This window comes from Trifolium pratense, linkage group LG1 (genome assembly GCF_020283565.1).
Source record: "Trifolium pratense cultivar HEN17-A07 linkage group LG1, ARS_RC_1.1, whole genome shotgun sequence".
Lineage (NCBI taxonomy): Eukaryota > Viridiplantae > Streptophyta > Magnoliopsida > Fabales > Fabaceae > Trifolium > Trifolium pratense.
This window is the reverse complement of record NC_060059.1, coordinates 16956630-16970703: the sequence shown is the minus strand read 5'-3', so window position 1 is coordinate 16970703 and position 14074 is coordinate 16956630.

The following is a 14074-nucleotide window of genomic DNA, read 5'->3' as shown; positions in this document are numbered from 1 at the left end:
CCACCATCAACGGCGACATAGCTGCTGCAAGGAGATGCTTCGAGGCCGCGGCAAAAAATCTGAGCACCGTGGCAACCCCCAAGAAAACTGAAAAGAAAAATCCGGGGGTAAACACTGTTGGAGGTTCCATCGACATCGATGCTCGACTCACAAAAAAGGAGCATCAGGAAGAGAAGCAGAAGGACCTCACCGATGCTGAAAAGAAAATCTACCACCCCATCCCGGACGGAGATTTCGAGCTGGTGCCCTTGGGCGAAGACCCCCTCAAAGGGATCAAGATTGGAACTGGGCTCCCCGACTTGGTCAAAAAACAGCTGATCGCCTGCCTTAAGGACAATGCTGAACTATTCGCCTGGAGCGCTGCAGAGATGCCCGGTATCGACCCTGAGGTCGCTTGTCATCAATTGACTTTAGATCCTAGGGCTAGTGCCGTTGTTCAGCGGCGTAGGAAGCAGTCTCCCGAAAAAGCGGAGGCTGCTGTGTAACAACCCATTTTTCGTATTCGTATATTTTATTGAATGTATTTTATTTATTAATTGGCTTTTATTATTTTAGTGAGCGACGAATAATTATTTAGCCGAACGTAAGTTATTAGACGCGAGAACCATTGTTTTGGGCTTATGGGCGTGAGAGGCATTGGGCCTAAGCCAATTGGGCTTGGTTCATGACCATGGAAAGATGTATAAGTAGCAAGTCAAACACATGAATAGTATCATAACTTCATTTCTTTGAGTTTTGAGTGAGTAGAGCAAGAGCAAAACCATAGAGCTAAGCTAGGGTTTGATCAAGAGAGAAAGCTTGAGCAAGAGAAGGCTTGGATCATCATCTTTGCTTAAGGTAAGAGATTAGAATTCATGATTCTTGAGTGGCAAGGAGAGGGGAGATTGTCTATGTCTCCATTCCCGAACTCTCCCACTCAATTTCTTTTAGACTTTTGATTAAGCTTTTGTATGTAAGTGTGATGTTCTTCATCATCACTTTGTATGTGTTAATCACTAGCTTGATTCCATGATAAATATGTATGTGTTTGAACCATTTTTGAAAAGTTTATGAAAGTTACTTAAAACCCAAGAAATTGGCATGATTTTGATTATTTGAGGTGTTTGGATGTTTAGAAGGGATGATTAATGTTCCTTGATACCATATATGTTTGGAATGGCTGTTTATATGAATTTATAACATGTTTGGATGAATTTTTGAGTTGATTTGAGGTTAAACCGCCTTAGATAACTCAAGAACAGATTTTCTTTCTGGTGTAGTTCGCTGAGCGAACCGGAGTTCGCTACAGCGAACCTGTTCGCCACCAGCTCGCTACCTGTTCGCCATGTACCTGTAATCCTCTGATGTAGTTCGCTACAGCGAACTGAGCTTCGCTTAGCGAATAAGTTCGCTACCTGTTCGCTACGGCTTCGCTTAGCGAATAGTACTGAACCTGCAACTTTTGTTATTTGGTTGTAAGTGTATCTAGGCACTTGTATCATGGTTTAAGGGTATCCTTACATGATTGTTGATACATGTTAATGTTTATTGTTAATCGTTGTATGATTGATAAACGTGTATGCGATAAGTTGTAGCTTAAAATGAGCAATGTTATGTTTTGGCATTAATTTGTAATGTTAAGTGAATGTGTTAGGATTTGTGTTCCCGCATTCATAAAAGAGTAGCTTCGAGCTAGAGAATATCATATGGTTGATATGTGTATGCATACATGCATTCATGATTGTATGTGAACATTGGAAACTTGGGTTCCAATAACGAAAATGAATTATGTGTCCATAATGAAGCCGAGGATCGGATTAGATGAATCCATGAGTCCGGAGTTGCTATCCAACAGGATATAAAACTGTTTTGGCTTATCCAAGGGAGATAAGATGGTTCGGTAAGTTCCGACATATCCAGCATGATATAAAACTGTTCTTGGTCCACCGTTGGTGAGACATCTTGGTACCACATGCATTTAGTTATGTCTAGGGATGGCATGACAGTGAATTAATTGGCATTAGATACCTTAGGGTAAATGCGCATATGTTTGATAAATGGTATGTGACATTTATTTGGTTGTATTTTGTTGAACTTTATTAATTAATAAATGTTTAGTGCGATGTTTTGACGTGAGTTAGAATATGTATGATAGCTCGAAAGTGTAAGGCCTTTCTTATACTCGTATGATATGCGATTATGTTTTCTAACTCTCTGCTTTGTGTTATTTGCTGAACCTTTGGGGGTTCAGATATTCAGGCTGAGGACTGTGCCGACGTTTAGACTGCGGTATTAGCGGGGTGTTGAAGATACCTTTTGGTGAGGAGACTTAGCATAGATTACTCCTCTTAGTACTAGCTTTTTGGTTAGAGTTTGTAAATAGTAAATGCTCTGGTAATGTAACATCGAGTCGGGGATTACGCTTGGATTTCATCGTATATCGGTGTTACCTTTTGATATGCTAGTTCTTGTATAAGTGACATCCTTAGGGATGAATATGGCTTATATATGTATATATATGCAATGCTTGGTTGAATGAATCCGCTGTTGTTTTTCATGTTAAATTTCATGACGCTCTGTGTGTATGCTTGTGTTTTAATTACCGCGTGGCACTCTGCCTTTACACTTGTTAAAAAGTTTTTAAAATTACGTTTTTAAGGGTAGTATGGGTTAGGGTGTTACAATAGTGGTATCAGAGCAGGTCGGTTCGTGTGAACCAATTAGGACTTTTCTTTTCCCCGTATGAGCATGTGTAGGGAACACTGTTAGTACTTTCTAACGTCTAGTTGTGATTCGTTCAGGAATCATGGCTGCTGCGAGAACGAATGCTCAGATTGCGGAGGCTTTGACCGCACTCACCAACATAGTGGTTAGAGATCATCAACCTGGAAGAGAGGTAGAGATGAGGTTGGAAAGGTTCATGAAGCAGAAACCGCCAACATTTATCGGAGGTTACAACCCGGATGGAGCTTACAAGTGGCTGGAGGAACTTGAAATAATTTTTGAAGCAATGGATTGTTCCGAGGAAGGAAAGACAACCCTTGGAACATATGTGTTGCGCGAGGAAGCGAATGTGTGGTGGAAGAATGCCAAGTTGAGGCTAGGACCCGGTGGTATGGCTATACCATGGGCAATGTTTAAAAGAGAATTTTTGGTTAAGTATTTTCCTGTTGATGTGAAGAACAAGAAAGTAGTGGAATTCATGGAGTTGAAACAGGGAAATATGACGGTAGCTGACTATGCCGTCAAGTTTGAGACTTTGTGTGCGTTTAGCCCGCATTACAACACTTTGGAAGCGGAGAACGACAAGTGTGTGAAGTTTGAAAGTGGTCTACGTCCAGACATCAAGCATATGATTGGATTTTCGCAGATAAGGGATTTTGCGACCCTTGTGAACAAGAGTAGGATTTGTGATGAAGATGGTAGAGCTAAGGTGAACTACTACAAGGCTGTGAACGACCGAAAAGGGAAAGGACAAGAGCGCGGGAAACCTTATGACAACCGCGGTAAAGGGAATACAAGTGGTGGTAAGAAGCCGGTGAATGGGAATTGTTACAACTGTGGAGAAAGGGGTCATATGTCTTATGATTGCCCGAAGAAGGGAGATAGGTGTAAGAATTGTGGAAAGCTGGGCCACAAGACCGAAGTGTGTAGGACAAAAGTGGTGTGTTTGAACTGTGGTGAAGAAGGCCACAAGAGTCCGACTTGTAAGAAGCCCAAGAAGGTGATGGGCAAGGTGTTTGCTTTAAGTGGAGAGGATGCTAGCCTAGAGGACAATCTCATTAGAGGTACGTGTTTCATCTATGACACTCCTTTAATTGCGATTATAGATACGGGAGCGACGCATTCTTTTATTTCTTTGGATTGTGCAAAGCGTCTTAGTATTCCTTTAACGGATATGATGGGTAGGATGGAAATAGAAACTCCTGCTAATGGTTCAGTGATTACCCGACAAGTATGTCGTAACTGCCCCGTAACCATTTTTGATAAGCACTTTGGTATGGATTTAGTGTGTATTCCACTTAGTGGTATGGATGTAATTTTTGGTATGAATTGGTTAATCTTCAACCGAATTCATATCAACTGTCGTGAGAAGGCCGTTGTTTTTCCGAAGCCGGAGGAGAACTTGCATTTGATGAGCGGGAAGGAAGTATCGGAAGCGTTGAAAGAACATGCCGAGATGTTCATGATGTTTGCATCATTGAAACTCGAAGGAGGAGTTAAGATAGAAGAGTTACCGATCGTTTGTGAATTCCCAGATGTGTTTCCAGATGATATATCTGACGTGCCTCCAAAGCGAGAGGTAGAGTTTTCTATCGACCTAGTACCTGGAACTAGTCCGATATCGATGGCGCCGTATCGAATGTCAGCGTCAGAGTTGAATGAGTTGAAGAAGCAACTTGAAGAGCTGCTTGAGAAGAGGTTTGTTCGACCGAGTGTTTCGCCATGGGGAGCGCCGGTATTACTTGTGAAGAAGAAAGACGGAAGCATGAGATTATGTATAGACTATCGTCAGTTGAACAAAGTGACGATCAAGAATAAATATCCACTTCCGAGGATAGATGATTTGATGGATCAACTAGTTGGAGCTTGCGTGTTTAGTAAGATCGATTTGAGATCTGGATACCATCAGATTAGAGTGAAGACGGAAGACATACCTAAGACTGCATTTAGGACGAGGTATGGGCACTACGAGTATTCAGTTATGCCGTTTGGTGTGACCAATGCACCTGGAGTTTTCATGGAGTATATGAACAGAATTTTCCATTCATTTTTGGATAGATTCGTGGTGGTGTTCATTGACGACATTTTGATTTACTCAAAATCCGAGGAAGAGCACGAAGAGCACTTGAGGATTGTTTTGCAAGTCTTGAAGGACAAGAAGTTGTATGCCAAGTTGTCGAAGTGTGAATTTTGGATGAAAGAGGTGAGTTTCCTAGGGCATATAATTTCGAGTGGAGGAATCGCGGTAGATCCTGCGAAGGTTGACGCTGTGTCACAGTGGGGAACGCCGGAATCTGTTTCAGAGATTAGAAGTTTCCTTGGTTTGGCCGGATATTATAGAAGATTCATCGAAGGTTTTTCGAAGTTGGCTTTGCCGTTAACCAAGTTGACGAGGAAAGATCAAGCGTTTGTTTGGGATGGTATTTGTGAGAAGAGTTTCCAAGAGCTCAAGAGAAGATTGACTACTGCACCCGTGTTGATTTTACCTGATGCCAAAGAGTCGTTCGTCGTGTATTGCGATGCTTCGAAGTTAGGACTTGGTGGAGTGCTTATGCAAGGGGGTAATGTGGTAGCATATGCTTCAAGACAACTGAAGGTTCACGAGAGGAACTATCCAACGCATGATTTGGAGTTAGCCGCAGTGGTGTTTGCTTTGAAAGTGTGGAGACACTACTTGTATGGATCGAGGTTTGAAGTGTTTAGTGATCACAAGAGTCTGAGATACTTATTCGACCAGAAGGAGTTGAATATGAGGCAACGAGATGGCTCGAATTCTTAAAGGACTACGATTTTGAATTGAGTTATCACCCCGGAAAAGCCAATGTAGTGGCCGATGCATTAAGTAGGAAAACTTTGCATATGTCATCATTGATGGTAAGAGAGTTAGAGTTGATTGAAGAATTCCGAGACTTGAGTCTTGTGTGTGAGGTTACTTCTTCAAGTGTGAAGCTTGGAATGTTAAGACTGACGAATCCTTTTCTTGAAGATATTAAAGAACGTCAGAAATCGGATAAGAAATTGATGGAGAAGATGGTACTCATCAATGAAGGCAAGGAGACCAATATCAAGATTGACGAAAGTGGAGTCATGAGATTTCACGGAAGAGTTTGTGTACCGGATGTACCCGAATTGAAAAGAATGATCATGGAAGAAGGTCACAGAAGTGGTTTGAGTATTCATCCTGGAGTAACCAAGATGTATCAGGATTTGAGGAAGTTATTTTGGTGGCCGGGAATGAAGAGACAAATTTCTGAATTCGTTTATTCATGCTTAACTTGTCAGAAATCGAAGATTGAACATCAGAAGCCGTTTGGTTTGTTGCAACCAATGTTTATACCCGAATGGAAATGGGATAGCATTGCAATGGATTTTGTGGGAGGTTTACCGAAGACCAGGAAAGGTCACGAGGTGATTTGGGTAGTGGTAGATCGTCTGACGAAGTGTGCTCACTTCATTGCTATCAGGAAAGGTACTTTGGTGCCTAAGTTGGCCGAGATTTATGTGGAGCAGATTGTGAAGCTACATGGTATTCCAACAAGTATTATTTCGGATAGAGATCCGAGATTTACTTCCAGATTTTGGGAAAGCTTGCAAGAAGCTTTAGGAACGAAGTTGAGGTTGAGTTCAGCATATCATCCTCAGACAGATGGTCAGTCGGAGAGGACGATACAATCCTTAGAGGATTTGTTGAGAGCGTGTGTTTTGGAGCAAAACGTGAATTGGGATTCTTGTTTGCCATTGGTAGAGTTTACATACAACAACAGTTACCATTCTAGTATCGGAATGGCACCGTTTGAGGCTTTGTATGGGAGAAGGTGTAGGACACCTCTGTGTTGGTATGAAACTGGAGAAAGTGCAATTCTTGGACCAGAGATTGTACAAGAAACAACGGAGAAGATTCGGACGATTCGTGAGAAGATGAAAGCGTCTCAGAGTCGACAGAAGAGTTATCATGATAAGAGGAGGAAGGACATTGAATTCCAAGAGGGGGATCATGTATTCCTACGAGTTAAATCGACTACTGGAGTAGGACGTGCGTTGAAGTCAAGGAAGTTGACGTCAAGGTTTATTGGGCCGTTTGAGATTTTGAAGCGAGTTGGGAAAGTTGCGTATAGGATTGCATTACCGCCATCATTGGCGAATTTGCACGATGTTTTTCATGTATCACAGTTGCGCAAGTATGTGTCTGATCCGACACACGTGATTGAATCGGACGATGTTCAAGTGAGGGATGACTTGACCATCGAGACTGTGCCTTTGAGAATCGAAGGAAGAGAAGTGAAGAGGTTGAGAAACAAAGAGATTGCATCCGTGAAAGTCGTGTGGGGAGGACCGGCTGGTGAGAATGCAACGTGGGAGTTGGAAAGCAAGATGAGAGATTCTTATCCCGATCTGTTTCTAGGTAATTTCGAGGGCGAAATTCTTTTAAGGGGGGTAGGATTGTAACAACCCATTTTTCGTATTCGTATATTTTATTGAATGTATTTTATTTATTAATTGGCTTTTATTATTTTAGTGAGCGACGAATAATTATTTAGCCGAACGTAAGTTATTAGACGCGAGAACCATTGTTTTGGGCTTATGGGCGTGAGAGGCATTGGGCCTAAGCCAATTGGGCTTGGTTCATGACCATGGAAAGATGTATAAGTAGCAAGTCAAACACATGAATAGTATCATAACTTCATTTCTTTGAGTTTTGAGTGAGTAGAGCAAGAGCAAAACCATAGAGCTAAGCTAGGGTTTGATCAAGAGAGAAAGCTTGAGCAAGAGAAGGCTTGGATCATCATCTTTGCTTAAGGTAAGAGATTAGAATTCATGATTCTTGAGTGGCAAGGAGAGGGGAGATTGTCTATGTCTCCATTCCCGAACTCTCCCACTCAATTTCTTTTAGACTTTTGATTAAGCTTTTGTATGTAAGTGTGATGTTCTTCATCATCACTTTGTATGTGTTAATCACTAGCTTGATTCCATGATAAATATGTATGTGTTTGAACCATTTTTGAAAAGTTTATGAAAGTTACTTAAAACCCAAGAAATTGGCATGATTTTGATTATTTGAGGTGTTTGGATGTTTAGAAGGGATGATTAATGTTCCTTGATACCATATATGTTTGGAATGGCTGTTTATATGAATTTATAACATGTTTGGACGAATTTTTGAGTTGATTTGAGGTTAAACCGCCTTAGATAACTCAAGAACAGATTTTCTTTCTGGTGTAGTTCGCTGAGCGAACCGGAGTTCGCTACAGCGAACCTGTTCGCCACCAGCTCGCTACCTGTTCGCCATGTACCTGTAATCCTCTGATGTAGTTCGCTACAGCGAACTGAGCTTCGCTTAGCGAATAAGTTCGCTACCTGTTCGCTACGGCTTCGCTTAGCGAATAGTACTGAACCTGCAACTTTTGTTATTTGGTTGTAAGTGTATCTAGGCACTTGTATCATGGTTTAAGGGTATCCTTACATGATTGTTGATACATGTTAATGTTTATTGTTAATCGTTGTATGATTGATAAACGTGTATGCGATAAGTTGTAGCTTAAAATGAGCAATGTTATGTTTTGGCATTAATTTGTAATGTTAAGTGAATGTGTTAGGATTTGTGTTCCCGCATTCATAAAAGAGTAGCTTCGAGCTAGAGAATATCATATGGTTGATATGTGTATGCATACATGCATTCATGATTGTATGTGAACATTGGAAACTTGGGTTCCAATAACGAAAATGGATTATGTGTCCATAATGAAGCCGAGGATCGGATTAGATGAATCCATGAGTCCGGAGTTGCTATCCAACAGGATATAAAACTGTTTTGGCTTATCCAAGGGAGATAAGATGGTTCGGTAAGTTCCGACATATCCAGCATGATATAAAACTGTTCTTGGTCCACCGTTGGTGAGACATCTTGGTACCACATGCATTTAGTTATGTCTAGGGATGGCATGACAGTGAATTAATTGGCATTAGATACCTTAGGGTAAATGCGCATATGTTTGATAAATGGTATGTGACATTTATTTGGTTGTATTTTGTTGAACTTTATTAATTAATAAATGTTTAGTGCGATGTTTTGACGTGAGTTAGAATATGTATGATAGCTCGAAAGTGTAAGGCCTTTCTTATACTCGTATGATATGCGATTATGTTTTCTAACTCTCTGCTTTGTGTTATTTGCTGAACCTTTGGGGGTTCAGATATTCAGGCTGAGGACTGTGCCGACGTTTAGACTGCGGTATTAGCGGGGTGTTGAAGATACCTTTTGGTGAGGAGACTTAGCATAGATTACTCCTCTTAGTACTAGCTTTTTGGTTAGAGTTTGTAAATAGTAAATGCTCTGGTAATGTAACATCGAGTCGGGGATTACGCTTGGATTTCATCGTATATCGGTGTTACCTTTTGATATGCTAGTTCTTGTATAAGTGACATCCTTAGGGATGAATATGGCTTATATATGTATATATATGCAATGCTTGGTTGAATGAATCCGCTGTTGTTTTTCATGTTAAATTTCATGACGCTCTGTGTGTATGCTTGTGTTTTAATTACCGCGTGGCACTCTGCCTTTACACTTGTTAAAAAGTTTTTAAAATTACGTTTTTAAGGGTAGTATGGGTTAGGGTGTTACATGCTGAAAAAGCTGTAAAAGACCTCCTCGAGGCAAATTTCATTTCGGAAGCTAGGTATACCACCTGGCTATCCAATGTTGTACTTGTTAAAAAATCGAATGGAAAATGGCGCATGTGTGTTGACTATACCGATCTTAATAGGGCTTGCCCTAAAGACGCTTACCCTTTACCTAACATAGACAAATTAGTAGATAATTCATCCGGATTTAAATTACTATCGTTTATGGACGCGTACTCGGGTTATAATCAAATAAAAATGGCTGAAATCGATAAAAAGAAAACAGCATTTATGACCGAATCAGGTAATTATTATTACAACGTAATGCCTTTCGGGCTTAAAAACGCAGGCGCCACATACCAAAGGATGATGAACAAAGTCTTCAATAATGAAATCAGTGACATGCTCGAAGTATACATGGATGATATGATCGTCAAATCCGAAGAGGAAGTCGATCATATAGCCCATCTGAAAAGAGTATTCGACCAAGCGAGAAAGTATAACATGAGATTCAATCCTGAAAAATGCACGTTCGGCGTAAAAGCTGGGAAATTCCTCGGATTCTACTTAACCGAGAGAGGAATCGAAGCTAACCCCGATAAATGCAGAGCGTTCTTTGAGTTTCCTACGCCGGACTCAAAGAAATCAATCCAATCATTAAATGGGATGCTCACCGCCTTATCTCGTTTTGTCGCAAAATCCACTCAACACGCGCTACCTTTATTCAAATTACTTCGAAAAGAATCCGCATTCGAATGGACAAAGGAATGCGAGGATGCGCTACAGCACTTAAAACGAGCACTATCCGAACCCCCAGTCCTAACGCGACCCAACGAAGGGGAAACCCTATACCTTTACCTCGCCGTAGCATCGGAGGCCATCAACGCCGTTCTCATAAGAGAAACCGAGCAAGGGCAAAAACCCGTTTATTTCGTGAGTAAGGCTCTGCAAGGACCAGAACTCCGATATTTACAGATTGAAAAAACGGCCTTAGCAGTAGTCATGGCCGCGAGGAAGCTAAGACACTATTTCTTAGCTCACTCCATCGTTGTTCGAACTGATCAACCGATTAAGCAACTCCTTGCGAGGCCAGACATGACAGGACGAATGCTAAAATGGTCGCTCGAGTTGTCCGAATTCGAAATCTTTTTCGAAAGCAGAAAGGCTCTAAAAGCCCAAGTGCTAGCAGACTTCATAGCCGAAATGACCACGCCATCTACCCCGGATAAAAACAAATAGACCATCTTCGTAGATGGATCCTCGAATCCACAAGGGAGTGGTGCAGGTATCATACTCGAAAGCGGTGAAGGAGTGCTCATAGAAGTTTCACTCGAACTCGCCTTTCCAACCACAAACAACCAAGCCGAGTACGAAGCCTTCTTGGCAGGATTAAGGTTGGCTCAGGATATGGAAGCCGAGGAAATTAGGATATTCACGGACTCACAACTCGTCGCATCACAAATAACCGGGGAATACCAAACAAAAGACGGGCGACTCACGGAATACTTAAACTTAATCAAAGAAAAATTAACCAAATTCAAACAAACCGAAGTCAAGCATGTTCCTCGCGAGCATAACGCAAGAGCAGATATCTTATCAAAGCTCGCGAGCACTAAGAAAAAGAAAGGTGGAAATCAATCGCTTATTCAGGAAACGCTATCCAAACCGAGCATAGTAAAACCCACCGAGGTATTCCTGATATGCGAAATCAACGTCGACAGCTGGATGACACCCGTGTTCGAATTTTTGAACACAGGAAACCTCCCACTCGACAAGAAGGAGGCAGCTAAGGTTAAAAGAAGAGCCTGCGCGTACGTAATCCTAAATGGAAAAATGTATCGCCGAGGATTTTCCATCCCTCTACTGAGGTGCGTCGAGGAAAGCGAGGTCGCCTCGATCCTCAGCGAAATCCACGAAGGAATAAACGGTCAACACATCGGTGGACGCTCCTTAGCCAGAAAGGCCTTCTCCGAGAAGCCACGTTGAAACAAAAAATAGCAAAACAGCATGATAAAAAGGTCATCAAGCGAGAATTCGACGTTGGGACACTAGTACTACGACGTAACCAAAAAGATTCTCGCGAGGGTAAACTCGCGGCGAATTGGGAAGGGCCTTATCGAGTCCGAGCCAAAACCGAAAACGGTGCTTATTATTTGGAAGATCTTTACGGAAAAGAAATTCCTCGACCTTGGAATGCCGAAAAGCTCAAACAATACTACAGTTGAGGGAAGCTCAAAGCCATCCCTCGACGAAGGCTGTGTCTTCGCCCATGAGAAGCGCGCCTATACAACGGAGGAGTGCTTAGGTACGAGCATGAATCTTAAAATATAAAACAAAGCCGAGACATTAGGAGCTCGATGATGTTGGCGAGGAAAGTTCTAGACCACGGAACACCATCGTCGTAGTACACGACCGGTAGAACCCCAGCTCGCGATGGGATGTTCACACTGTAACGACCCAATTTTCAAATTAATAATTTTTATGTGTTAAAGTATTTTATTAACGTAGAAATTTTAATTAAGTTAATAACTAGAGTTATTTATCGAGTACTTTAGTTATTAAGCGATAGTGAGAGTATCGTGTTATTGGGCCAAGCCAATTGGGCTTGAGGCCCAATGGGCCTTGTGAACATGAGTGGGGCGGCCATATGGCCAAGTCAAGAGAGAACATTTCATTTGTTCTTGTTCTTGACAAGTTGGAGAGAGAAGAGAGCTCAAGAGCTAGGGCAAGGGAAAGTGAGGAGAATCAAGATCAAATCTTCGAGTTTTCTTCGAATCCAGGTATGAGAGTAGGTTCCATAGTCGTGGGTGATTCGAGGAAGGGGAGAATGTCGATTTCTCCTTACCCGAACTTCCTCCACCCCATTTTCGTTTTAGATTGGAATGGATTTTCTTGATGGAAATCGTTCCTAAGGTTCTTAATATGCTTAACATGCTTGTAACATGATTAATGAACGGAAATAATGGTTAAAACGAGTTTTCTAATGAATTAAACTCAAGAACTTGGTGTTCTTGAGAGTTTTGATGAAAAAGTGTCAATCTTTACTTTTTCGATGTTTATGGCATAGATCTGAGAAATGAACCGTCCTTTTGTGTTTAGATATGTTTGTTTTGCTTGAATACAAACTCTTTTGGGATTTATAACATGGAAAATGGGATTTTTGGGCGTTTTTGTGTAGAAAACGCATGTTTTTCCGCCTCAGGCGCAATAATTTCCGCCTGAAACGGAAGAGCAGTGAGCAGCCAACCTTTCAGACTTTTCTGCGCCTCAAACGTAAATTTTTCCGCCTAAAACGTAAACTTCCGCCTCAAACGTAAAAATTTCCGCCCCAGGCGGAAATACTGCAGATTGCACCAGTTTTTCATCTGCGATCTTCCTTTGCATGTAGTTTCGAATCAGTGTCTTATTCTTACATGATTGTTGATGATTGTTGATGATTGTTGATGCTTGTTGATGCTTATAATGATTGTTAATCATGTATGAAGTATAAATGAAGAATATTAAGGTTTTGTTAAATCTTAATGATGAAGTATGTTGGATAGTGTTCCACATAATAAATGAAGAGCTTATGCTAATTAATTGTGAGTGAATTCATGAACACATATACATGCATTCATGAATTAAATAGGATATTGGATATTCCAATAAAGAAGTATATCGGATTATATTTATCCGATAAAGAAGGATATTAGAGGTGAGATACTCTAATAAAGAAGATGGTACCACATGCATTAGTAATGTCTAGGATTGACATTCATGAAGTTGAAGCATTAGAGTTGCATTAGGTTATATGTGTGTGCATTACTTGATAAGTGATATGTGACATATAATTTGGCTAAGTGTAATGAATTGTGGATTGATTATTTGGTACTTGATTATACATGTTTAGAACTTGTAATTGAGTAGTTAATGGTGATGCATGTTTATAAATTATGAATATGCTTGTTATTGTTGAAGGAGTGTTTAAGTACCTTTTGCTTACACTTATATTTTGATTATGTGATCTAACTCTCATGCTTTGTGTTATGTGCTGGACCGTTGGGGGTTCAGATTCTCAGGTTGAGGATCCCGATCAAAGTTAGAGGTTGCTCGTGCTCGTGTAGTGCGCTTTTTGGTGAGGAGTTTAGCTTAGACTACTCCTTTAGATATATTTGTATATCTCTTTTGACGGGTTGTATAGAGTTGCTCTGATTAGGTGTAATACCGTGATGGGTTATTCGCTTGATTTGTATCTGAGCCCGTGATGGCATATTTAACTTTGCTAATCCTATCTTTTGGGTTGTAAACATAATATCCTTTGTTGATATGGCCTAGAGCCTAGGGATATTGTGTGAACAATTATGATCATTGTATGATATACATTATGATAAATATCGTTTTTAAATTTCCGCTGTGCTAGCATGATTGATTTAATTATGCCGTGGTTTTGTATTATAACATGTGACGCCTGAGTTTTCTTAAGTGTTTTATTTATTTATATTCAATAAATACGCGTTAAGGGGTTTGGGTGTTACAATAGTGGTATCAGAGCAAGGTCGGTTCATGTGGAACCAATTAGGATTAGTTGCCCATATATTCAACTTGTGTAGAGATAACACTGTTGATATTACCTTTCTAAGTCTGTTCTTGGAATTGATTGGTTGTTCAGGATCATGGCTGGAAGAGCTAACAATCAGATGGCAGATGCGATAGCTACTTTGACCAACATCGTGGCTAGAGATCATCAACCCGGGAGGGAAGATGAGATGAG